The sequence below is a fragment of the Harpia harpyja genome, chromosome 9 (genome assembly GCF_026419915.1).
Source record: "Harpia harpyja isolate bHarHar1 chromosome 9, bHarHar1 primary haplotype, whole genome shotgun sequence".
Taxonomy (NCBI): Eukaryota; Metazoa; Chordata; class Aves; order Accipitriformes; family Accipitridae; genus Harpia; species Harpia harpyja.
Genome location: NC_068948.1, coordinates 47,510,206 through 47,537,629, shown reverse-complemented (window position 1 = coordinate 47,537,629; position 27,424 = coordinate 47,510,206). Strand labels below are relative to the sequence as shown.

Genomic DNA, 27,424 nt, shown 5'->3' with positions numbered 1-27,424 from the left:
CCTAACCCTAACCCTAACCCTAACCCTAACCCTAACCCTAACCCTAACCCTAACCCTAACCCTAACCCTAACCCTAACCCTAACCCTAACCCTAACCCTAACCCTAACCCTAACCCTAACCCTAACCCTAACCCTAACCCTAACCCTAACCCTAACCCTAACCCTAACCCTAACCCTAACCCTAACCCTAACCCTAACCCTAACCCTAACCCTAACCCTAACCCTAACCCTAACCCTAACCCTAACCCTAACCCTAACCCTAACCCTAACCCTAACCCTAACCCTAACCCTAACCCTAACCCTAACCCTAACCCTAACCCTAACCCTAACCCTAACCCTAACCCTAACCCTAACCCTAACCCTAACCCTAACCCTAACCCTAACCCTAACCCTAACCCTAACCCTAACCCTAACCCTAACCCTAACCCTAACCCTAACCCTAACCCTAACCCTAACCCTAACCCTAACCCTAACCCTAACCCTAACCCTAACCCTAACCCTAACCCTAACCCTAACCCTAACCCTAACCCTAACCCTAACCCTAACCCTAACCCTAACCCTAACCCTAACCCTAACCCTAACCCTAACCCTAACCCTAACCCTAACCCTAACCCTAACCCTAACCCTAACCCTAACCCTAACCCTAACCCTAACCCTAACCCTAACCCTAACCCTAACCCTAACCCTAACCCTAACCCTAACCCTAACCCTAACCCTAACCCTAACCCTAACCCTAACCCTAACCCTAACCCTAACCCTAACCCTAACCCTAACCCTAACCCTAACCCTAACCCTAACCCTAACCCTAACCCTAACCCTAACCCTAACCCTAACCCTAACCCTAACCCTAACCCTAACCCTAACCCTAACCCTAACCCTAACCCTAACCCTAACCCTAACCCTAACCCTAACCCTAACCCTAACCCTAACCCTAACCCTAACCCTAACCCTAACCCTAACCCTAACCCTAACCCTAACCCTAACCCTAACCCTAACCCTAACCCTAACCCTAACCCTAACCCTAACCCTAACCCTAACCCTAACCCTAACCCTAACCCTAACCCTAACCCTAACCCTAACCCTAACCCTAACCCTAACCCTAACCCTAACCCTAACCCTAACCCTAACCCTAACCCTAACCCTAACCCTAACCCTAACCCTAACCCTAACCCTAACCCTAACCCTAACCCTAACCCTAACCCTAACCCTAACCCTAACCCTAACCCTAACCCTAACCCTAACCCTAACCCTAACCCTAACCCTAACCCTAACCCTAACCCTAACCCTAACCCTAACCCTAACCCTAACCCTAACCCTAACCCTAACCCTAACCCTAACCCTAACCCTAACCCTAACCCTAACCCTAACCCTAACCCTAACCCTAGGCCTAACCCTAGGCCTAGGCCTAGGCCTAGGCCTAACCCTAGGCCTAACCCTAACCCTAACCCTAGGCCTAACCCTAGGCCTAACCCTAGGCCTAACCCTAGGCCTAACCCTAGGCCTAACCCTAGGCCTAGGCCTAGGCCTAAACCCTAACCCTAGCCCCTAGGCCTAACCCTAAGGCCTAACCCTAAGGCCTAGGGTTAGGCCTAAACCCTAACCCTAATAACCACAACCCCTAACCCTAATAACCACAACTGCAACCCCACTTGTGGCCACCAGGTGGCGCTGTCCGACCACTAATGGCGTCTGCTAGGTGTAACCCTAATTAGGGTTCCCCTCTGCTAGGGTTCCAGGGGACTAGGGTTCCTGGGTGTAAGGGTTCCTATGCCCTAGGGTTCCAGGGGGCTAGGGGTGCTGCAGTCTAGGGTTATGCAATGCTGGGGTTATGAGTGTTTAGGGTTGTGGTTAGGGGCCCCCAGGGCTAGGGCTAGCACGGGCTAGGGTTAGGGGTCCCTCGGGGCTGGGGTCCCTGCGCATGCAGGGACCCCAGCCCCGAGGGACCCCTAACCCTAGCCCGTGCTAGCCCTAGCCCTGGGGGCCCCTAACCACAACCCTAGGGATTGGGGGGGGTGCTAATTGGGGGGATGTCCCTCTAATTAGGGTTAGGGTGGGGTCCCAGGTCCATGTGGTGTGCTAATGGTATGCAGGTGGGGGGGCTAATTGCGACCGTGTCTGTCCTATTAGGGTTAGGGTGCGGTCCCGGGTCCAAGGGGTCCCCTAACCCTGTGCAGCTGGGGGGGCTGATTGGGGGTGGGTCCCCCAATTAGGGTTAGTGTGGGGGCCCAGGCCCAGGGGAGTGGTGTAACCCTAGTTAGGGGTGGGGCTACCTCATTAGGGACAGGTGGGGGGGTAGCTACCTGTATGGTCTGTAAATAAAAATATTAAAAATATAAGTTTGGTGCAGCAGTAGAAATTGGCTTCCTCCCCAGGAGCAAATTTTTTTATTTTTTTATTTTTTTTTTTTTAAAGTTGCTCCTGGGGAGTCTACCAACTTCTACTGCTTTTTTTTTAATTTTTTACTTTAAAATTTAAAAAGTTTTAAATTTAAAAGTTTTAAAGTTTAAAATTTAAAAATGTAGCAGTACTGCAAATTTTAAAGTTAAGCACTGCAGTACTGCAAAATCTAAGTTAAGCGCTGCAGTACTGCAAATTTTAAAGTTAAGCGCTGCAGTACTGCAAAATCTAAGTTAAGCGCTGCAGTACTGCAAAATCTAAGTTAAGCGCTGCAGTACTGCAAAATCTAAGTTAAGCGCTGCAGTACTGCAAAATCTAAGTTAAGCGCTGCAGTACTGCAAATTTTAAAGCACTGCAGGACTGCAAAATCTAAGTTTTACAAAAGCAACTTTAAAGTTTTACAAAAGCAACTTTAAAGTTTTACAAAAGCAACTTTAAAGTTTTACAAAAGCAACTTTAAAGTTTTACAAAAGCAACTTTAAAGTTTTACAAAAGCAACTTTAAAGTTTTACAAAAGCAACTTTAAAGTTTTACAATAGCAACTTTAAAGTTTTACAATAGCAACTTTAAAGTTTTACAATAGCATTTCACAACAGCAACTTCAAAGTTTCACAACAGCAACTTCAAAGTTTCACAACAGCAACTTCAAAGTTTCACAACAGCAACTTCAAAGTTTCACAACAGCAACTTCAAAGTTTCACAATAGCAACTTCAAAGTTTCACAACACCAACTTTAAAGTTTTACAACAGCATTTCACAACACCAACTTTAAAGTTTTACAACAGCATTTCACAATAGCAACCTTAAAATTTTACAATACAGTTTCACAACTCCAACTTTAAAGTTTTACAACAGCATTTCACAATAGCAACCTTAAAATTTTACAATACAGTTTCACAACACCAACTTTAAAGTTTTACAATAGCAACTTTACAGTTTCACAACACCAACTTTAAAGTTTTACAATAGCAACTTTACAGTTTCACAACACAGTTTTACAATAGCAACTTTACAGTTTCACAACAGCATTTCACAATAGCAACCTTAAAATTTTACACTACAGTTTCACAATAACAACTTTAAAGTTTTACAATACCAACTTTACAGTTTCACAATAGCAACCTTAAAATTTTACAATACAGTTTCACAACACCAACTTTAAAGTTTTACAATAGCAACTTCAAAGTTTCACAATAGCAACTTTAGTTTTACAATAGCAACTTTACAGTTTCACAACACCAACTTTAAAGTTTTACAATAGCAACTTTACAGTTTCACAACAGCATTTCACAATAGCAACCTTAAAATTTTACAATACAGTTTTACAATAGCAACTTTACAGTTTCACAACAGCATTTCACAATAGCAACCTTAAAATTTTACAATACAGTTTTACAATAGCAACTTTACAGTTTCACAACAGCATTTCACAATAGCAACCTTAAAATTTTACAATACAGTTTTACAATAGCAACTTTACAGTTTCACAACAGCATTTCACAATAGCAACCTTAAAATTTTACAATACAGTTTTACAATAGCAACTTTACAGTTTCACAACACCAACTTTAAAGTTTTACAACAGCATTTCACAATAGCAACCTTAAAATTTTACAATACAGTTTCACAACACAGTTTTACAACAGCAGTTCACAATAGCAACCTTAAAATTTTACAATACAGTTTCACAACACAGTTTTACAACAGCAGTTCACAATAGCAACCTTAAAATTTTACAATACAGTTTCACAACACAGTTTTACAATAGCAACTATACAGTTTCACAACACAGTTTTACAATAGCAACTTCAAAAATTGCAATACAAAATGACTTCCACCATAGTACTAAATTTTTTATTTGTTTCACATTGCATTAAATTACAAAGTTTACAGAGCATTTTCCAAGTTTACAGAGCATTTTCCAAACTTATCAGTCTTTTCCACATTCCTCACTGCCATTACGTCCGTCGCTGCACGTCCTGAAGTTTTCCTCCCCGAGGCGACGTTACCTCCACGATCCCTGTTCTCAAGCAGAAAACAAGTAAGCTCTGCTCCTCTTCACACACTGTCCGCTTCCGCACCTAGACACAAAAATAAAAATTGAAAAATATAATTACATCACAAACTACAAAGAGCACCCCAATATTTTACAAACACAACACAGAATAATACAGTTACATTCACACACTTCACAACCCTGGCCTACACAATGCTGGCCATCTAGTCCAACTCCCCCCACACCCTTTGCCAACAAAATCCTCTACTGTCTTCCAAAGACCATCCACTAAACAACATAATTCCCTGTGCTAAGTGGCAATTACCACGTTCCAGGGGAGCGCGCTCCACGGGAACGCCATTCCCCGGAGCATTGAAAAATTCACCCTGCCTGCCAAAACCCCGGCCCGAGCCTGACCCCCATCCGAACATTGGCGATGAACATCGCCTCACAGAGCGGCCGGGACCGGGGAAAAAAAAACCCAGCCGGGGGGAAAAAAAAAAAAACCCCCCCGGCTGGGGTTTTTTTATTCTACTTGTATTTTTTTAAAATTCTAATTGCCTGAAAAACATCTCAACTGTACAACCTGAAAGGAAAAAACATTAAAAACCTAAACCACTTAACCCTACAACGTGACACACATTCACAACACACTACGCATTAACATCACATTCACACCAGCCCTCGCTCTCAACTCATCCAACTGCCTGCCACCCTCAAGGGGCCATCGCCCCGTGCCTGTGGCACCGGGGGCCTCAAAAATCGCCCTGCCTGCCAAAACCCCGGCCCGAGCCTGACCCCCGTCCGAACATTGGCGATGAACATCGCCTCACAGAGCGGCCGGGACCGGGGAAAAAAAAACCCAGCCGGGGGGGAAAAAAAAAAACCCCCCAGCTGGGGTTTTTTTATTCTACTTGTATTTTTTTTAATTCCCTGAAAAACATCTCAACTGTACAACCTGAAGGGAAAAAAAACCATTAAAAAGATAAACCACATAACCCTACAAGGTGACAACACATTCACAACACACTACGCATTCAGATCACATTCACACCAGCCCTCGCTCTCAACTCATTCATCCAACTGCCTGCCACCCTCAAGGGGCCATCACCCCGTGCCTGCGGCACCGGGGGCCTCAAAAATCACCCTGCCTGCCAAAACCCCGGCCCGAGCCTGACCCCCGTCCGAACATTGGCGATGAACATCGCCTCACAGAGCGGCCGGGACCGGGGAAAAAAAAACCCAGCCGGGGGGAAAAAAAAAAAAAAACCCCGGCTGGGGTTTTTTTTATTCTACTTGTATTTTTTTAAAATTCTAATTGCCTGAAAAACATCTCAACTGTACAACCTGAAAGGAAAAAACATTAAAAAGCTAAACCACATAACCCTACAAGGTAACACACATTCACAACACACCACTCATTCAGATCACAGGCACACTAGCCCTCACACACAACTAACCCATCCTGCCGCCAAAGGGCATCAAGGGGCCATCGCCCCTTACCCGCAGCACCCGGGGTCTCAAAAATCAACCCCCAGCCCCAGCCCAACCTCCTTCCAAACTCCCCACAAACTATACTTCCATTACACCAACGCTTCAACACACACCATGGGCACCATACATAGATTTCTCAACCCGATACTTAGCTTCCATAGCGGCACAAGTCACAGTCCAACCTCCGTAGGAGCCGCATCGCCTAAATGCGAGGTTCCTTCAATCGCCTCGTGCCCCGTGATCACCTGCAAAACCAACACACAAAACTGTTGAATAGACACTTCACCCTCAGCATAAAAAAATCCTGCACAGCTCCAAACTCCTACTTCCCACCTATTCCAAAAGCAAAAACCTCAGTGCCTTAACCATTTCTAGAACCTTACCACAAAGTGTCGACCTACACAATATTAACACCCATGCCCACTTACTGCCTTACTATATTCTACCCCACAAACCACTTGCAATCCACTCCACTACTGACATGCAATGACTGAAAAATCATTTAACCCTCAATGCTAACAATCTAGACATATCAGGATATCACCCATAGACTCCTACTGCTATTTCACCTACCCCTGACTCCACATCCCCGGGCAGAGCAGCTCCAAGCCAAACACACCCATGCACACAACACACACAACACAGAACACTAACAACAAGGGGATTCAAAGCGAGAGAAAACTCTCAGCAAGAAGAAGGACTCCCGGACGGGAGGTGCCATCCGGCAAGATGACCTACGGCGTCCAAAACCACGAAGCGAGGAGGCTCTACGACAGCCCCAGAGAAGAAGAGGCAAAACTAACGGCCCCTTACAAGATGGTACTGTCTAAACCAAGGTGATGGATGCGTAAGAAGCCCGTCATCAAGACCTAGGAACATCAAGAGGCAGGGAAGAACTCCCAGTCCAAGATGACACGCGGCTACGCAGCAGAGCCGCCAAAGCAGCCTGGAAGAGCGCCGCAGAGGAGAACCGGCTGCTTCCTTCCAAAACCGATCCACGCTTTAGAGCTCCGAGCGCAAGACAAGAAGCGCCCGATTGGCACCGGGCCGATGAGTACGGGCATTCGAGACCCTAGGGATGGCGCCCGAAGCGCCTGCCGCGCTCACTGAGCGCAAAGACTGATGACGGCATTGAGAGCCAACGAAGGTCTAAGGCACAGAAGACAGACTACACAAACCACACACCACCACAGACACAGGCTGGAACTGCCCTGCCCGGCACACGCTGCTCTCGTGCTGAAAAGCAACCCGCTCCCTTCGTCTGCCCGAACGGGACTGCTCCTGGACAGCCCTGCCCTCCTACGCTAACTTTCAAACCCCTCCCTGCAATTCCCAGCTGTGTCCCTCCCTCCCAGCCTCTCCCCAGCCCGGGTCCCTCAACTTAACTTTCAGAGGGCCAAGGGTACGAATCCATCCTCCAACAAAAGTCACACGGCCTAACTGGGATGATCCGGCAGTCGCCAGGTTCCTCTTCATCACCTGCAGTGAAGACAAAAAAAAAAAAAGCCAACAAAGTCAGAAGAGGCGGTAAGTAACCCATCAGCCAACACCAACTACTTTCCCAACCCCCCACTTAATCACACACACCACAGGGTTACGCCTACCTGCTCATTCCAGCGTCAGACCCTGCGGCCATCATCACTCATGGTACCTGAGACAGCAAGACACACCAAATTAGCATAGCAGTCATGAGAAGTCACCAGCCCCATGCTCCTCCTCCCTCATCCACAGCTCACCTCAAACGCTCATCCCATTCCAAAGGTGGCCCGCACAGCGCCTGCAAAACAAAAGGCAAATGCTTAACTGAGCAACCACATAATACTTTGATATTCAACAGCAACCCGGCCCACAACCACCTCACCTTCTCAAACTCCTCATCGGCCTGCGACTTCGCCCCTCCGAGGCTGCGTGCTCCACCTGCAAAAAACAAACAACGACAAGGGATGTTTCCAACTTTGCCAACAATACGACACCTCCAAAGGAACAGTTCCTTTAACCCAGTAGTCACGACTCACCTTGCCCGGGACACCTCTGGTACCAATACCCCGCTTTGCCCCTTGCTTCGTACCTTCAAAATAAAAAGAAAAAAAGAACCCTATCAGCTACTCATAGAGCCACCGGCCACATCTTCCCTCTGATTCCACTCACGGACCCACCTTCTTGTGCTGCTTCGCTCCCCTCCTCCGTCGCTCTGTGGCACACAACTTGTCCCTCTGCATCTGAAAAAAAAACATATTCAACGAGTCACCTGGATGCAGAGCAAGAGCTTCACAATTCCAGAGGTCTTGATGCCATCTAGGAAGACCATCTGGAGTCCAACTACAGCCTGCCATCTTAAAAAAAAAAAAAAAGGCCAAACTTTAAGCCCATCATATGCAAGCCTCAACACTTCAGAGGCTCAAATCTGCTTCAGTGCCCCTCAACAGCCCATGCCACACAGCTCCAATCATCTCCCTAAAACACTATTGGCATGGCTGTCCGCAAAGCCCGCCCACAGCTACTAGACCCAAGATAACTGTACAACCCTCACCTAAAGAATTAAGGCAAATCAACATTTCACCCATAGACTCCTACTGCTGTTCCACCTACCCCTGACTCTACAACCCCGGGCAGAGCAGCTCCAAGCCAAACACACCCATGCACACAACACACACAACACAGAACACTAACAACAAGGGGATTCAAAGCGAGAGAAAACTCTCAGCAAGAAGGACTCCCGGACGGGAGGTGCCATCCGGCAAGATGACCTACGGCGTCCAAAACCACGAAGCGAGGAGGCTCTACGACAGCCCCAAAGAAGAAGAGGCAAAACTAACGGCCCCTTACAAGATGGTACTGTCTAAACCAAGGTGATGGATGCGTAAGAAGCCCGTCATCAAGACCTAGGAACATCAAGATGCAGGGAAGAACTCCCAGTCGAAGATGACACGCGGCTACGCAGCAGAGCCGCCAAAGCAGCCTGGAAGAGCGCCGCAGAGGAGAACCAGCTGGTTCCTTCCAAAAACCGATCCACGCTTTAGAGCTCCGAGCGCAAGACAAGAAGCGCCCGATTGGCACCGGGCCGATGAGTACGGGCATTCGAAACCCTAAGGGTGGCGCCCAAAGCGCCTGCCGCGCTCCCTGAGCGCAAAGACTGATGATGGCATTGAGAGCCAACGAAGGTCTAAGGCACAGAAGACAGACTACACAAACCACACACCACCACAGACACAGGCTGGAACTGCCCTGCCCGGCACACGCTGCTCTCGTGCTGAAAAGCAACCCGCTCCCTTCGTCTGCCCGAACGGGACTGCTCCTGGACAGCCCTGCCCTCCTACGCTAACTTTCAAACCCCTCCCTGCAATTCCCAGCTGTGTCCCTCCCTCCCAGCCTCTCCCCAGCCCGGGTCCCTCAACTTAACTTTCAGAGGGCCAAGGGTACGAATCCATCCTCCAACAAAAGTCACACGGCCTAACTGGGATGATCCGGCAGTCGCCAGGTTCCTCTTCATCACCTGCAGTGAAGACAAAAAAAAAAAAAGCCAACAAAGTCAGAAGAGGCGGTAAGTAACCCATCAGCCAACACCAACTACTTTCCCAACCCCCCACTTAATCACACACACCACAGGGTTACGCCTACCTGCTCATTCCAGCGTCAGACCCTGCGGCCATCATCACTCATGGTACCTGAGACAGCAAGACACACCAAATTAGCATAGCAGTCATGAGAAGTCACCAGCCCCATGCTCCTCCTCCCTCATCCACAGCTCACCTCAAACGCTCATCCCATTCCAAAGGTGGCCCGCACAGCGCCTGCAAAACAAAAGGCAAATGCTTAACTGAGCAACCACATAATACTTTGATATTCAACAGCAACCCGGCCCACAACCACCTCACCTTCTCAAACTCCTCATCGGCCTGCGACTTCGCCCCTCCGAGGCTGCGTGCTCCACCTGCAAAAAACAAACAACGACAAGGGATGTTTCCAACTTTGCCAACAATACGACACCTCCAAAGGAACAGTTCCTTTAACCCAGTAGTCACGACTCACCTTGCCCGGGACACCTCTGGTACCAATACCCCGCTTTGCCCCTTGCTTCGTACCTTCAAAATAAAAAGAAAAAAAGAACCCTATCAGCTACTCATAGAGCCACCGGCCACATCTTCCCTCTGATTCCACTCACGGACCCACCTTCTTGTGCTGCTTCGCTCCCCTCCTCCGTCGCTCTGTGGCACACAACTTGTCCCTCTGCATCTGAAAAAAAAACATATTCAACGAGTCACCTGGATGCAGAGCAAGAGCTTCACAATTCCAGAGGTCTTGATGCCATCTAGGAAGACCATCTGGAGTCCAACTACAGCCTGCCATCTTAAAAAAAAAAAAAAAGGCCAAACTTTAAGCCCATCATATGCAAGCCTCAACACTTCAGAGGCTCAAATCTGCTTCAGTGCCCCTCAACAGCCCATGCCACACAGCTCCAATCATCTCCCTAAAACACTATTGGCATGGCTGTCCGCAAAGCCCGCCCACAGCTACTAGACCCAAGATAACTGTACAACCCTCACCTAAAGAATTAAGGCAAATCAACATTTCACCCATAGACTCCTACTGCTGTTCCACCTACCCCTGACTCTACAACCCCGGGCAGAGCAGCTCCAAGCCAAACACACCCATGCACACAACACACACAACACAGAACACTAACAACAAGGGGATTCAAAGCGAGAGAAAACTCTCAGCAAGAAGGACTCCCGGACGGGAGGTGCCATCCGGCAAGATGACCTACGGCGTCCAAAACCACGAAGCGAGGAGGCTCTACGACAGCCCCAAAGAAGAAGAGGCAAAACTAACGGCCCCTTACAAGATGGTACTGTCTAAACCAAGGTGATGGATGCGTAAGAAGCCCGTCATCAAGACCTAGGAACATCAAGATGCAGGGAAGAACTCCCAGTCGAAGATGACACGCGGCTACGCAGCAGAGCCGCCAAAGCAGCCTGGAAGAGCGCCGCAGAGGAGAACCAGCTGGTTCCTTCCAAAAACCGATCCACGCTTTAGAGCTCCGAGCGCAAGACAAGAAGCGCCCGATTGGCACCGGGCCGATGAGTACGGGCATTCGAAACCCTAAGGGTGGCGCCCAAAGCGCCTGCCGCGCTCCCTGAGCGCAAAGACTGATGATGGCATTGAGAGCCAACGAAGGTCTAAGGCACAGAAGACAGACTACACAAACCACACACCACCACAGACACAGGCTGGAACTGCCCTGCCCGGCACACGCTGCTCTCGTGCTGAAAAGCAACCCGCTCCCTTTGCCTGCCCAAACGGGACTGCTCCTGGACAGCCCTGCCCTCCTACCCTAACTTTCAAACCCCTCCCTGCAATTCCCAGCTGTGTCCCTCCCTCCCAGCCTCTCCCCAGCCCGGGTCCCTCAACTTAACTTTCAGAAGGCCAAGGGTATGAATCCATCCTCCACCAAAAGTCACACGGCCTAACTGGGATGATCCGGCAGTCGCCAGGTTCCTCTTCATCACCTGCAATGAAGACAAAAAAAAAAAAAAGCCAACAAAGTCAGAAGAGGCAGTAAGTAACCCATCGGCCAACACCAACTACTTTCCCAACCCCCCACTTAATTACACACACCACAGGGTTACGCCTACCTGCTCATTCCAGCGTCAGACCCTGCAGCCACCATCACTCCTGGTACCTGAGACAGCAAAACACACCAAATTAGCATAGCAGTCATGAGAAGTCACCAGCCCCATGCTCCTCCTCCCTCATCCACAGCTCACCTCAAACGCTCATCCCATTCCAAAGGTGGCCCGCACAGCGCCTGCAAAACAAAAGGCAAATACTTAACTGAGCAACCACATAATACTTTGATATTCAACAGCAACCCGGCCCACAACCACCTCACCTTCTCAAACTCCTCATCGGCCTGCGACTTCGCCCCTCCGAGGCTGCGTGCTCCACCTGCAAAAGACAAATGACAAGGGATGCTTCCAACTTTGCCAACAACATGACACCTCCAAAGGAACAGTTCCTTTAACCCAGTAGTCACGACTCACCTTGCCCGGGACACCTCTGGTACCAATACCCCGCTTTGCCCCTTGCTTCATACCTTCAAAATAAAAAGAAAAAAAGAACCCTATCAGCTACTCATAGAGCCACCGGCCACATCTTCCCTCTGATTCCACTCACGGACCCACCTTCTTGTGCTGCTTCGCTCCCCTCCTCCGTCGCTCTGTGGCACACAACTTGTCCCTCTGCATCTGAAAAAAAACCATATTCGTGTCACCTCGATGCACAGCAAGAGCTTCACAATTCCAGAGGTCTTGATGCCATCTGGGAAGACCATCTGGAGTCCAACTACAGCCTGCCATCTTAAAAAAAAAAAAAAAAAAAAGGGCCAAACTTTAAGCCCATCATATGCAAGCCTCAACACTTCAGAGGCTCAAATCTGCTTCAGTGCCCCTCAACAGCCCATGCCACACAGCTCCAATCATCTCCCTAAAACACTATTGGCATGGCTGTCCGCAAAGCCCGCCCACGGCTACTAGACCCAAGATAACTGTACAACCCTCACCTAAAGAATTAAGGCAAATCAACATTTCACCCATAGACTCCTACTGCTGTTCCACCTACCCCTGACTCTACAACCCCGGGCAGAGCAGCTCCAAGCCAAACACACCCATGCACACAACACAGAACACTAACAACAAGGTGATTCAAAGAGAGAAAACTCTCAGCAAGAAGAAGGACTCCCGGACGGGAGGTGCCATCCGGCAAGATGACCTACGGCGTCCAAAACCACGAAGCGAGGAGGCTCTACGACAGCCCCAGAGAAGAAGAGGCAAAACTAACGGCCCCTTACAAGATGGTACTGTCTAAACCAAGGTGATGGATGCGTAAGAAGCCCGTCATCAAGACCTAGGAACATCAAGAGGCAGGGAAGAACTCCCAGTCCAAGACGACAGGCGGCTAGGCAGCAGAGCCGCCAAAGCAGCCTGGAAGAGCGCCGCAGAGGAGAACCAGCTGGTTCCTTCCAAAACCGATCCACGCTTTAGAGCTCCGAGCGCAAGAAAAAATGCACCCGATTGGCACCGGGCCGATGAGTACGGGCATTCGAGACCCTAGGGATGGCGCCCGAAGCGCCTGCCGCGCTCACTGAGCGCAAAGACTGATGACGGCATTGAGAGCCAACGAAGGTCTAAGGCACAGAAGACAGACTACACAAACCACACACCACCACAGACACAGGCTGGAACTGCCCTGCCCGGCACACGCTGCTCTCGTGCTGAAAAGCAACCCGCTCCCTTCGTCTGCCCGAACGGGACTGCTCCTGGACAGCCCTGCCCTCCTACGCTAACTTTCAAACCCCTCCCTGCAATTCCCAGCTGTGTCCCTCCCTCCCAGCCTCTCCCCAGCCCAGGTCCCTCAACTTAACTTTCAGAAGGCCAAGGGTACGAATCCATCCTCCACCAAAAGTCACACGGCCTAACTGGGATGATCCGGCAGTCGCCAGGTTCCTCTTCATCACCTGCAATGAAGACAAAAAAAAAAAAAAGCCAACAAAGTCAGAAGAGGCAGTAAGTAACCCATCGGCCAACACCAACTACTTTCCCAACCCCCCACTTAATTACACACACCACAGGGTTACGCCTACCTGCTCATTCCAGCATCAGACCCGGCAGCCATCATCACTCATGGTACCTGAGACAGCAAGACACACCAAATTAGCATAGCAGTCATGAGAAGTCACCAGCCCCATTCTCTCCTCACTAATCCACAACTCACCTCAAATGCTCATCCCATTCCAAAGGTGGCCCGCACAGCGCCTGCAAAACAAAAGGTAAATGCTTAACCGAGCAGCCACCTAATACTTTGATATTCAACAGCAAGCCAGCCCACAACCACCTCACCTTCTCAAACTCCTCATCGGCCTGCGGCTTCGCCCCTCCGAGGCTGCGTGCACCACCTGCAAAAACCAAAGCAGAAGACACGTACTGAGAGGCTGCCCGAAACCTCAGCCTGCCCGGACCGATTCCCAACTTGCTCTCCTTTACCTTGGGCGCTCGACCACCCCGCTCTGTCATCAAGAGCTTGCCACGTCAAGGCCTGCATACCACCTGCAATAGACAAATGACAAGGGATGTTTCCAACTTTGCCAACAATACGACACCTCCAAAGGAACAGTTCCTTTAACCCAGTAGTCACGACTCACCTTGCCCGGGACACCTCTGGTACCAATACCCCGCTTTGCTCCTTGCTTCATACCTTCAAAATAAAAGAAAAAAAGAACCCTATCAGCTACTCATAGAGCCACCGGCCACACCTTCCCTCTGATTCCACTCACAGACCCACCTTCTTACAGGGCTCCGCTCCCCTCCTCCATCGCTCTGTGGCACACAACTTGTCCCTCTGCATCTGAAAAAAAACCCCAGATATATTCAACAACAAGTCACCTGGATGCAGAGCAAGAGCTTCACAATTCCAGAGGTCTTGATTCCATCTAGGAAGACCATCTGGAGTCCAACTACAGCCTGCCATCTTAAAAAAAAAAAAAAAAAGGGCCAAACTTTAAGCCCATCACATGCAAGCCTCAACACCTTACAGACTCAAATCTGCTTCACTGCCCCTCAACAGCCCATGCCACACAGCTCCAATCATCTCCATAAAACACCATCAATGTGGCTGTCCACAGAGCCCACCAATGGCTACACAATCTCAGATGACTTTACAACCCTTGCCTAAACAATTAAGGCAAATCAACATTTCACCCTTAGACTCCTACTGCTGTTCCACCTACCCCTGACTCTACAACCCCGGGCAGAGCAGCTCCAAGCCAAACACACCCATGCACATAACACACACCACTAACAACAAGGTGATTCAAAGTGAGAGAAAACTCTCAGCAAGAAGGACACCCGGACGGGAGGTGCCATCCGGCAAGATGACCTACGGCGTCCAAAACCACGAAGCGAGGAGGCTCTACGACAGCCCCAAAGAAGAAGAGGCAAAACTAACGGCCCCTTACAAGATGGTACTGTCTAAACCAAGGTGATGGATGCGTAAGAAGCCCGTCATCAAGACCTAGGAACATCAAGAGGCAGGGAAGAACTCCCAGTCCAAGACGACAGGCGGCTAGGCAGCAGAGCCGCCAAAGCAGCCTGGAAGAGCGCCGCAGAGGAGAACCGGCTGGTTCCTTCCAAAACCGATCCACGCTTTAGAGCTCCGAGCGCAAGAAAAAATGCACCCGATTGGCACCGGGCCGATGAGTACGGGCATTCGAGACCCTAGGGATGGCGCCCGAAGCGCCTGCCGCGCTCACTGAGCGCAAAGACTGATGACGGCATTGAGAGCCAACGAAGGTCTAAGGCACAGAAGACAGACTACACAAACCACACACCACCACAGACACAGGCTGGAACTGCCCTGCCCGGCACACGCTGCTCTCGTGCTGAAAAGCAACCCGCTCCCTTCGTCTGCCCGAACGGGACTGCTCCTGGACAGCCCTGCCCTCCTACGCTAACTTTCAAACCCCTCCCTGCAATTCCCAGCTGTGTCCCTCCCTCCCAGCCTCTCCCCAGCCCGGGTCCCTCAACTTAACTTTCAGAGGGCCAAGGGTACGAATCCATCCTCCCCAAAAATCACACGGCCTAACTGGGATGATCCGGCAGTCGCCAGGTTCCTCTTCATCACCTGCAGTGAAGACAAAAAAAAAAAAAGCCAAAGTCAGGAGAGGCAATAAGTAACCCATCGGCCAACACCAACTACTTTCCCAACCCCCCACTTAATCACACACACCACAGGGTTACGCCTACCTGCTCATTCCAGAGTCAGACCCTGCGGCCATCATCACTCATGGTACCTGAGACAGCAAGACACACCAAATTAGCATAGCAGTCATGAGAAGTCACCAGCCCCATGCTCCTCCTCCCTAAGCCACAACTCACCTCAAATGCTCATCCCATTCCAAAGGTAGCCCACACAGCACCTGCAAAAGAAAAAGGTAAATGTTTAATTAACCACTCAATTAGCTAATCAAGACCTACCCAGCCAACAACCACCTCACCTTCTCAAACTCCTCATCGGCCTGCGGCTTCACCCCTCCGAGGCTGCGTGCACCACCTGCAAAAACCAAAGCACAAGACGCATGCTGAGACACCGCCCGAAACCTCAGCCTGCCCGCACCGATTCCCAACTTGCTCTCCTTTACCTCAGCCGCTCACATGCCCCACCTGTGCCGTCAACAGCTTGCCACATCGAGGCCTGTGTACCACCTGCAAAACACAAATGACAAGGGATGCTTCCAACTCTGCTAACAATACAACACTACCAAAGAAATGATTGCTTCAACCCATTAGTCACAGCTCACCTTGCCCGAGTCGCCTCCGCTGCTGATAGCCCACTTCGCTCCTTGCTTTGCACCTTCAGAATAAAAGAAAAAAAAGAACCCTTATGAACTAGTCATAGAGCCACCAGCTGCATCTTCCCTCTGACTCCACTCACAGACCCACCTCCTCACGGCGCTCCGCTCCCCTCCTCCGTAGCTCTGGTGCACGCATCTTGTCTCTCCGCATCTGAAAGAGAAACCCATATTGAACGAGTCAGCCTGGATGCAGAGCAAGAGCTTAACAACTCCAGCTACAGCAAGCCATTTTAAAAAAACAAAACAAAACAAAAAAAACCCAGAGCCAAACTTTAAGCCCATCACATGCAAGCCTCAACACCTTACAGACTCACATCCGCTTCACCGCCCCTCAAGAGCCTCTGCCACATGGCTACAATCAATTCCATAAAAAACTCTCAACATTGCTGTCCACACAGCCCACCAATGCCTACTCAATCCCAGATGACCCTACAACCCTTGCCTAAACAATTAAGGCAAATCAACATTTCACCCTTAGACTCTTATTGCTGTTCCACCTACCCCTGACTCTACATCCCCGGGCAGAGCAGCTCCAAGCCAAACACACCTGTGCACAGACCAACACAACACAGAACGGTACAGACAAGGTGATTCAAAGAGAGAGAAAACTCTCAGCAAGAAGGACTCCCGGACGGGAGGTGCCATCCGGCAAGATGACCTACGGCGTCCAAAACACTGAGGCAAGGAGGCTCTACGGCAGACCCCGAGGAGTCCAACGTAACGGCCTGTTAAAAGACAGCACTGTCAAAACCAAGAGGATGGATGTACAAGAAGCCTGTCATCAAGACCTAGGAACGTCAAGATGCGGGGAAGAACTCCCAGTCCAAGAAAATGGATGGCTAGAGAGCGGAGCTGCCGACGCAGCCCGGAAGAATGCCGCGAGAGAGGACCGACCGGAATCTGCCGAGACCGATCCGTGCTTTAGAGCTGCAAATGCAAAAAAAGAAACGCTCCAATGGCACTGTGCCGATGAGTTCGGGCATTCGAGACCCTAGGGACGGCGCCTAAAGCGCATGCCACGCTCCCCCGGCGCAAAGCGCAATGAGGACATTGAGACCCGCAAAAGGTCTAAGGGACAGAAGACAGACTACACAAACTGCACACCACCGCAGACAAAGGCTGGAACTGCCCTGCCCGGCACACGCTGCTCTCGTGCTGAAAAGCAACCCGCTCCCTTTGCCTGCCCAAACGGCACTGCTCCTGGACGGGCCTCTCTCCTGCGCTACCTTTAAAACCCCTCCCTGCAATTCTCAGCTTCGTTCCTCCCTCCCAGCCTCTGCCCAGCCCTGGTCCCTCAACTTAACTTTCAGAGGGCCGTGGGTCTCAAACCATCCTCCACAAAAACCACACAGGCTAACTGGGATGTTCCTCAAGGTGACACATTGGTCTTCAACATCTGCAATGAAACAAACAAACAAAAAAATCAGAAAAGGGAGTAAGCATCCCGCCGGCCAACGCCAACTACTTGCCCAACTCCCCCCTCCTCATAAGCACCACCGTGTTTGCTTCCCCGCTCGTTCCAGCTCCGCTACTTGCCCACAAAATAAAGTCAAGCCCCAAGGCTTGTAATCTACGAGGGGCCTGCCACAAGCTGCAAAGGTTCTAGGGACAACACGGCGTTCTGTGGGCAATGAGGAAAGGTGACGAGGCATCCCAGAGCCTGAAAGGCGCTGTGCCTCCTGGCCCTTCTGCTTTCTTCAGAAGTACTAAAACTCCATATATGGATGCATACAAGATGTTCACTCTAACCCCTGCTAAACAACGTCATCATTGGTCCCGTTAAGAGAGATATCAGCAACTTACACAGCATACAGCAGAACTGGTGAAATAAAACAAGGTTCCGTTTTCAATAAAGTTGGGGATTCCAGGAAAACACAATGCATGAAGAATTAAAAAAAAACCCAAACAAACAATGCATACTATTAAACCAACTTTCTACCCCTGAACACTCAAAACAAAATTACTGACCTGAAAAAAAGAAAGGAAAAAAAGAAAAAAAAGCTGCACACAAGTGTTACTTTCTACTACACATGCTGCCAAACCTTAACCGGTCCTGAAGGTCTTACCTCGAGCAGACACCTCTTCCCAAAGAGCTGAGCCAGCTCAAAAGCTGCAAAGGACTCAAGGATGAGCTGAGCACCAACACCAGAGAAACCCAGGAGCACAATGAGCTCCCTCAGCAGAGGCTGTGGCTCAAATACCCCGAGCCTCCGCCCACCACCCTTCCCACAATCCCCTGGGAAAGGGGAAGGGCAAACCACCAGAAGGTATAAAGTCAGCTGGAGGAGCAGCAGGAGTGTTCTTACCTGCCTTAAATTTACAGTGAGACCCTGAACAGAGAAAGCGACCTTTACTGGCAATGACGCTACCTGCTCCTGTACTACAGCTACAACTATTGCATCGGCAACGTGACCGGGTAAGGAGTTAAACTTAATTTTTCTGAGGCGTAGACAGAAAAAGATAGATGTGCCTCTAAACTAGGTAGGAAACTAGCTCATTAAATGCAATAACAATGTAGTTATTAAAATCACATCAATCGGCGGTGAGGCCAGCAGACGCAATGGTAAGTCGGCGGCTAAGCGCTACATTGAGGCGGACCGGGAGGTTCCCGAGGCCCGGGAGCCCCGGGGAAGAGCAGAGGGACGGTGCAGAGCCGGCAGCTCTCGTAAGAGAGGCTGACGCGGCGTGGGCGTTGCCAGGGGCGACTGCGGGAGATTTAAATGGCCCTGAGGAGCGCCAGCGACCAAGAGCGTGGCAAACAGGGCGTGGCGTGTCAGGGTGTGGTGCGGCAGTTTGCGCGGCAGTTCGGGCAGGTAGGGCGCAGCCCCCCCCTTCCCAGCTCGAGAAGGCTACTGAAGCGGTGGACGTCGGCCTCAGAAGGAGACCCCAATATGGCTGCCGCTCGGGTGAAAGCCATTGCTAGGAAAAACGTGGCGATGCAGACAGAGCTCCCGTGTAAATGTGCAGCTGTCCAGGTCTCTGGCTGCAGGGAGTGCCTGAGTCTATCAGAAATGATGGAGGTCAGTGGGGACGCCTCTTGTGTGAGCTGTGACCAGGTGAGTGATTTGCTCAGCCTGGTGGTAGAACTGAAGGAAGAAGTGGAAAGGTTGAGGAGTATCAGGGAGTGTGAGAGGGAGATAGATTGGTGGACCCACACCCTACCGTCCCTGAGGCAGACGCAGCAGACGGAGGCTCCGCGAGAAGCAGAGGTTCCCCTGCCCCCTTGCCACCAGGCAGGAGGGGACCTAAGAGTTGGAGGGGAATGGATACAGGTCCCTGCTCGGGGAGGCAGGCGAGTCCCCTCCCGGTCTCCCTCACCTTCCCGGTTGCCCCTACGCAACAGGTATGGGGCTCTGGAACTTGAGGACCGGGTCTGTGAAGATCAGGGTGTAGGTGAAGCCCTATCCAGGGAGGTGCCTAGGCTCAGTCGGGCAGCCCCACGCATTCTCGCAGCCTGTGAAAAAAGAAAAAGGAGGGTAATTGTCATAGGCGACTCCCTTCTGAGGGGGACAGAGGGCCCAATATGCAGTCCTGACCCGTCCCACAGGGAAGTCTGCTGCCTCCCTGGGGCCCGGGTAAAAGACATTACCAGGGAACTCCCGGGTCTGGTTAGGACCTCTGATTATTACCCATTGCTGGTTGTGCAGGTTGGCAGTGATGAGATTGCAGGGAGAAATCCAAAGGCAATCAAAAGGGACTTCGGGGCACTGGGGCGATTGGTGGAAGGAGCACAGGGAGTGTTTTCCTCAATCCCTTAGTGGCAGGGAAATATACTGAAAGGAACAGGAAAACACACCTGGTTAATATGTGGCTCAGAGGCTGGTGCCGTCGGTGGTGTTTTGGGTTTTTTGATCGTGGGGAGTTTTTCGTGGCACCGGGCTTGCTAGCGACAGATGGTAGGTATCCAGCTATCTCAAAGGGGTAAAAGAATCCTCGCTCGTGAGATGGCGGGGCTCATAGAGAGGGCTTTAAACTAGGTTTGAAGGGGGTAAGGGATAAGGCTAGGTGCACCAGAGATGAGCCTGGGGGCAGCGTGCCAATATTAGGGGTGGATTCGATAGGCCAGCTCAAATGCATCTATGCCGATGCACGCGGCACGGGCGATAAACAGGAGGAGCTGGAAGCCATCGTGCGGCCGGATAGATACGACTTAGTCGCCATCACGGAAACACGGTGGGACGACTCCCGTGACCGGAGCGCTGCGATGGATGGCTATAAGCTCTTCAGAAGGGATAGGTGAGGTAGAAACGGTGGTGGGGTGGCTCTCTCTGTTAGGGAGGGTTTGGACTGTACGGAGCTACACGATTGTGATGACAAGGTGGAGTGCTTATGGGTGAGGATGAGAGGGAAGGCCGATAAGGCAGATATCGTGCTGGGAGTCTGTTATAGACCGCCCGACCACGTTGAAGAGACGGATGAATCGTTCTACAAGCGGCTGGCGTAGTCTTAGAATCGTGTGCCCTTGTTCTCGTGGGGGACTTCAACTTTCCAGACGTCCGCTGGAAATACGCCACAGCAGAGAGTAAACAGTCTAGGAGGTTCCTGGAGTGCGTGGAAGATAACTTCCCGACGCAGCCGGTACGTGAGCCCACCAGGGGAGGAGCCTTGCTAGATCTATTGTTTACGAACAGGGAAGGACTGGTGGGAGGTGCGATGGTCGGAGGCCGTCTTGGGCTTAGCGACTGTGAAATGATAGAATTCTCAATTCTTGGTGAGGCAAGGAAGGGGGTCAGCAAAACCACCGCTATGGACTTCCGGAGGGCAAACTTTGGCCTCTTTGAGGCACCGGTTGAGAGAGTCCCTTGGGAGACGGTCCTGAAGGGCAAAAGGGGTCCAGGAGGGATGGACGTTCTTTAAGAAGGCAATCTTAACGGCTCAGGACCAGGCTATTCCCCTGTGCCGCGAGTCAAACCGCCGAGGAAAACGACCGGCCTGGCTGAACGGGGAGCTTTTGCTAGGAGTCAGGAAAAAAAGGAGAGTTTATCATCTCTGGAAGAAAGGGCGGGCAACTTGGGAGTACAGGGATCTTGTTAGGTCATGCGCAGAGGAAATTAGAAAGGCAAAAGCTCAGCTAGGACTAAATCTGGCTGCTGTCATAAGAGACAACAAAAAATGTTTTTACAAATACGGTAACAGTAAAAAAAATCCCAAGGAGAATATCTGTCCTTTAATGGATACAGAAGGGAACGTTGCCACCAGAGATGAGGAAAAGGCTGAGGTACTTAATGCCTTCTTGGCCTCAGTCTTTAATAGGGAGACCAGTTATCCTCAGGGTACTCTGCCTCCTAAGCTGGAAGATGAGGATGAAGAGCAGAATATAACCCCCCTTAATCCAGGAGGAAATAGTTAGTGACCTACTACGCTGTCTGGACGCTCACAAATCTGTGGGACCAGATGGAATCCATCCAAGAGTACTGAGGGAACTGGCGGAGGTGCTTGCCAAGCCGCTCTCCATCATCTATGGGCGATCCTGGTCAACGGGGGAGGTCCCAGAGGACTGGAGGCTTGCCAGCGTGACGCCCATTTACAAGAAGGGTCGGAGGGAGGATCCGGGGAACTACGGGCCTGTCAGCCCGACCTCAGTACCGGGGAAGATTATGGAATGGCTTGTCCTGAGAGCGCTCACGTGGCAAGTCCAGACGAGCAGGGGATCGGGCCCGGTCAGCGTGGGTTTACGAAAAGCAGGTCCTGCTTGACCAACATGATCTCCTTCTATGACCAGGCGACCCGCCTAGCGGATGAGGGAAAGGCTGTGGATGTTACCTACCTTGACTTCAGCAAGGCCTTTGACGCTGTCTCTCATGGCATACTCCTTGAGAAGCTGGCGTCTCGTGGCTTGGACAAGTGTACTCTTTCCTGGGTTAAAAACTGGCTGGATGGACGAGCCCAGAGGGTTGCGGTGAATGGGGTTAAATCCGGTTGGCGGCGGGTCGCTAGTGGTGTTCCCCAGGGCTCGGTGCTGGGCCCGGTTCTGTTTAATATCTTTATCGATGATTTGGACGAGGAGATCGAGTGCACCCTCAGCATGTTTGCAGACGACACCAAGTTGGGAGGCAGGGTCGATCTGCTTGAGGGTAGGAAGGCTCTACAGAAAGATCTGGACAGGCTGGATCGATGAGCCGAGGCCAATTGTATGAGGTTCAACGAGGCCGAGTGCCGGGTCCTCCGCTTCGGTCACGGCGACCCCGTGCGGCGCTACGGGCTTGGGGAAGAGCGGCTGGAAAGCTGCCTGGCAGAGAAAGACCCGGGTGTGCTGGTTGACAGCCGGCTGAATATGAGCCAGCAGTGTGCCCAGGTGGCCAGGAAGGCCAACGGCATCCTGGCCTGTACCAGAAATAGTGTGGCCGGCGGGAGCAGGGAGGTAATTGTTCCCCTGTATTCGGCACTGGTGAGGCCGCACCTCGAGTACTGCGTTCAGTTTTGGGCCCCTTGCTACGGGAAAGACGTTGAGGTGCTGGAACGTGTCCAGAAAAGGGCAACCGAGTTGGTGAGGGGCCTGGAGCGTAAGACTTATGAGGAGCGGCTAAGGGAGCTGGGGCGGTTTCGTCTGGAGAAAAGGAGGCTGAGGGGAGACCTTATCGCTCTCTACAACTACCTAAAGGGGGGTTGTAGCGAGGTGGGTGCTGGTCTCTTCTATCAGGTGGCTGGAGATAGGACGAGAGGAAATGGAGGTCCCTGGAGGTATTAAAAAAGTGTGTAGACGAGGTACTCCAGAACATGGTTTAGTGGGCATGGATGATGGTGGGACTCGATGATCTTGAAGGTCTTTTCCAACCTCAATGATTCTATGATTCTACATGCCGAGGAGACCCTCTAAAGCCAGGGGATGAACTAAGAGAAGGGGAAAAAAAAAAGACATAAAGAAAATTTAAAAAGCATCAAGGTATGTGACAAACAAGAAAGAATTAAAAACAAGGGATAGACAGCTTGATAAAAGTAGACACACAAAGAAAATTTTAAAAGCGACCAGATAGAATACAGGAAAAAAGTAAATAATAGAGACAAAAGCGTGTAGAAGTGAACACAAACAAAAATTCAAAAGTGAAAACAGGAAAAACTGAAAAAATAGCAAAACCCCCTAAATAGACAGAGACAGAGATAGAAAATTTTAAAAGCAATGGGATACAGGACAGACTAGAAGGAATTCAAAAATAAAGACGGCGAACTGGCTACAAGTAGATGAGGAAAGAAAATTTAAAAGCGACAGAGCACAGGACAGACAGGAAATAATTAATAAACAGGGAGAGAGATCATGATTAAAGTAGACATAGACTGAAAAATGTATAAGCGAGAGGATACAGGAAACGGGAAAAAAATTAGGAAATAGGGAGAGAAAACGTGATAAAAGTACACCTAGAAACAAAATTTCACAACAAAAAGAATTATGAGAGTACAAAATTGAAAATTAGGGACAGTTAACTAGATAAAAGTAGACATAGAAACAAAATTTAGAAAGCAACGTAATTCATGACAGACAGGAAAGAACTGAAAACCAGGAACAGGGATCAGAGTAGAAGGAAACATTGAAAGACAATTTTAAAAGTGACGGGGTATATGGAAGCAAGGGAGGAATTAAAATCTAGGGAAAGGGAGCGAGATAAAGGGAATTGTTGAAAGATAAATTAAATAGCAAAGGGGTATAAGAAATATAGGGAAGAAATAAAAAATCAAGAAAGGGAGCCAGATAGAGGGAGACATAGAAGGAATTTTAAAAAGCAGCTGAGTACAAGAAACACAGACAAGAATAAAAACACAAGGACGAGGAGATGGATAGAGGACAATGTAGACAGGAAACTTAAACGGCGATTGGGTACAAGAAGCAAAAGCAAAAGATGGATAATAATTTAAAAATAGGGACAGGGAGATGGATAGAAGGAACCATAAAAAGCAAAAAGTGATGGGGTACAGGAGAGAGAGAGGAATTTTAAAAAGGGTTGGGGCATCAGAGGGAGGGAAACATAGAAAGAGAAATTAAAATGCAACTGGGTACAAGAAACATGGGAAAGCAGTAAAAAATAGGAGCCACAGAGAGGGAAACGTAGGAAAAAAAATGTATAGATGAAGTGGTACAGGGCAGAGTTGGCAGAAGAGTAACAAGTTTTGGAGAGCCAGGCAGGCAGGTGGGCTGGTGGAGGGAGGGGCGGAAGGAGGGACAGGCAGGGAGGCGGACAGAGATCTGGGGAAGGGCGGCAGAGACGGAGCGGGATGCACGCGACAGAATGCGTGACTCTCCGCAGCTCCCGACGCCGGTGGGAGACATTCACCGCCCCGATGCTTTTCTCTCCGCCTCGGCGGCAGGTGCCTCGACGCTCCTCTCCCGTGAGGCTTCCCGGTGGCTTGTGCGCGCGGCTGACGGAGGCGCCGTGCGCTGCTGGCGCGCTCTGCCGGGGATGGCTCGGAGGGATACTTCCTCGCCGCGGGGGCTGGCTGTTCCTTGCTGGACGTGGCTGCCTGCGGGACCCCCTTGGATTCCCTCCTCGGATGGTTCACCTTCGTCAGCTCCCTCAGGTGGGTGTGCCTGGGCAGACCCTTCCCCAGCTAAAGGGAGGGATTCAAAAATAGGGACAGTGAGCTGGATCGAGGGGGACATAGAAATAAAACTTAAAAAGCAATAGGGTATGAGGCAGATAGGAAAACATTAAGAAATAAAGGCAGGGAGACGGACTGGGGGATACATAGAAACAAACAAGAAAGCAGCAGGGTACAGGAAACAAGAAACAATTTAAAACCAGGGACAGGGAGGAAGAGAGAGGGAGAAATAGAAAAAAAATTCAAAAAGCGACGGGGTACGATTCACATGGGTGCAAATTAAAAAATAAGGCCGGGGAGCTGGGGAGAGACATACGTATAAAGAAAATTTTAAAACTGACAGGGTAAAGGAAAGAGTGAGAAGAAATAAAGAGGAGGAAGAGGGAGCTAGATAGAGGGAGGCATAGAAAGAAAGTTTGACAAGAAATGAGGTAAAGAGCAGAGGGAGTTTCCTGGTTTTGGCTAGAATAGAGATAATTTTCTTCCTAGTAGCTGGTATAGTGCTGTAGTTTGCATTTAGCATGACAATAATGTTGATAAAACAGTGATGTTTTAGTTGTCACGAGGCAGTGTTTATACTAAGTTGAGGACGTTTCAGCTTCTCATACTGCCCTGCCAGTGGAGGCTGGGAGTCCACACAGCTGGGACAGCTGACCCAAACGAGCCAAAAGGGTATTCCATAGCATATGATGTCCTGCCCAGTATATCAACTGGGGAAGCTGGCCAGGGGATGCCGCAGCTCGGGGATTGGCTGGGCACCGGTCAGTGGGTGGTGAGCAAATGTTTATTTGTTAATGCGTGTAAGTCCTGGGAGTGAGTCTGCTCCGGGGCTCGGTGCCCGTACGCTCGCCCTTCCCCTGGGACAACTTGGCAGTTGTTACTGCGGCAGCAGATACAGAGAATGAAAATACAGCGTTGGGGAGCAAGAGAGAGGAACAGAAAGAGAAAAATAAAATGAGGGAGAAAGGCTGAGGAGCAGAGAAGGAAAAGTACAGGGAAAAGGACAGTGAGATGGAGAAATCAATAAAAAAGGGATGAGGAGCCCCGCAGGGACGTGGCAGAAGAAACACAGGGTCGGGGAGCATCACGCAGCCCCGCTCGCCTTCTCCCTCGGCGCAGTCGCGGCCCGGCAGAGCTCGGCAACTGCTCCGCTCCTCCCTCGGCCTCTCTGCAGCCAGCCAGGGCAGGGCAGTGCTGGCCCCTCTGCAGGCAGCCACCCCATTAGAGGCAGGGACTGTCACCATCATCCTCACTGCCTGCACCTGAGGCTCCTCCAGCCCTGGCCCACAGCTGGAGCCCAGCAGGACCACCAGGGGGCCATCACCCGACCCCCACAATGCATCACCTCCTCCCCTGGACTCCCTCACAGCCCCTCGCTCTGTGCAAAGGGAGCACAAAGGAGACGGCGAGTGTTTATGCAGTCATGCGTGTAATAAGTTCTGGGAGCGAGTCTGCTCAGGGCCGCCAAAGCTCCCCCTGCCCCTGGGACTCCTTGGCAGTCAGTTGGTTGGCTTCTGGGCTGATGAGCTGGTGGGCAGAGGTGGAGGCTGCCAAAAATGACCAGGGTGCTGCACGCTAGAAGAGAGGAGAAAAGTGGCAGCCTGCTGGAGAGTGCGGGTGTAATCAGAAAGCATGAGGCAGAGAACGGGACAGCGAGCCCGACAGGGATGGAGAAAGACGCAGCAGGGAGAGGAGGAAGAGAGAACGGGACAGTGACTGACAAGGAAGGATGGGGAGCAGGATGGAGATGCAGAAAAAAACTGGTGTAGGCAGCATGACAGAGAGGGAGTTAAAAAGAACAAGGGTGCGCAGCTGGACTGAGAGAGATGAGGAAAGAAAAAGTGACAAGAAACAGGGCACAGACAGAGGAATGAAACAACAGGGACTCAGGACAGCAAATGATGGAGGGAAGGGGCAGGGGGGTGGGAAACAACACAAAACAAACAACATAGCTACACACACTACAGGGAAGAATTAAGAAGGGGTAACAGGGAGGAATTAAGGAAGAGGGACAGAGAGCTTGCCAGAGAGAGGTGAAGAAAGGCAAAAGATCGTACGTGTGACAGGGCAGACAGGGAGGAATTGAGAAACCAGGGACAGGGAGCTGGACAGAAAGAGAGGAAGAAATAAAACGGGAAAAAGCAACAGGCCATAGGGCAGAGAGAGAGGAATTGATAAATAAAGGACAGGGGACCAGACAGAGCATGATAGAGAACAGAAAAAACCAGCAGTGGGCTACAGGGAGGAGGAAGGAATTAAAGAACAGGGAGTGGGAGCCGGACAGAGACATAGAGAAAGCAGAGGGGGAAGCAATGGGCTAAAAGACATGTAGGGAGGAAGTAAAAACTAGTGTCAGGGAGCCAGGCAAGAGAGATGGGAAAAGACAAATACTGTGGGGCTACGAGACAGAGACTGTGGAGTTAAAATGCAGAGAGGGAGCCCAACAGAGAGAGGGGGAGCCCAACGGGGGGGGGGGGCAACAGAGAAGAGGGGACCAACAGGAGGCGGGGGGCAACGGGGAGGGGGGCAGCAGAGAGAGGGGGAGCCCAACCGAGACAGGGGGAGCCAGGGGGAAGTCCAGACATGCTATGCGGGCCAGAGGG

At 50.6% G+C, this 27,424-nt stretch overlaps 1 long non-coding RNA gene across 1 annotated transcript; it reads right to left on the bottom strand.

Annotated features, from left to right (window-relative positions):
- Nucleotides 1-13,655: 13,655 nt before the first annotated feature.
- On the bottom strand, nucleotides 13,656-13,991 carry LOC128146261 (uncharacterized). Its single transcript, XR_008236720.1, has 3 exons — nucleotides 13,927-13,991; nucleotides 13,783-13,838; nucleotides 13,656-13,698 (listed from the first exon to the last, which is right to left on the bottom strand). It is a non-coding gene; the product is annotated as an uncharacterized LOC128146261 (long non-coding RNA).
- Nucleotides 13,992-27,424: the final 13,433 nt, after the last annotated feature.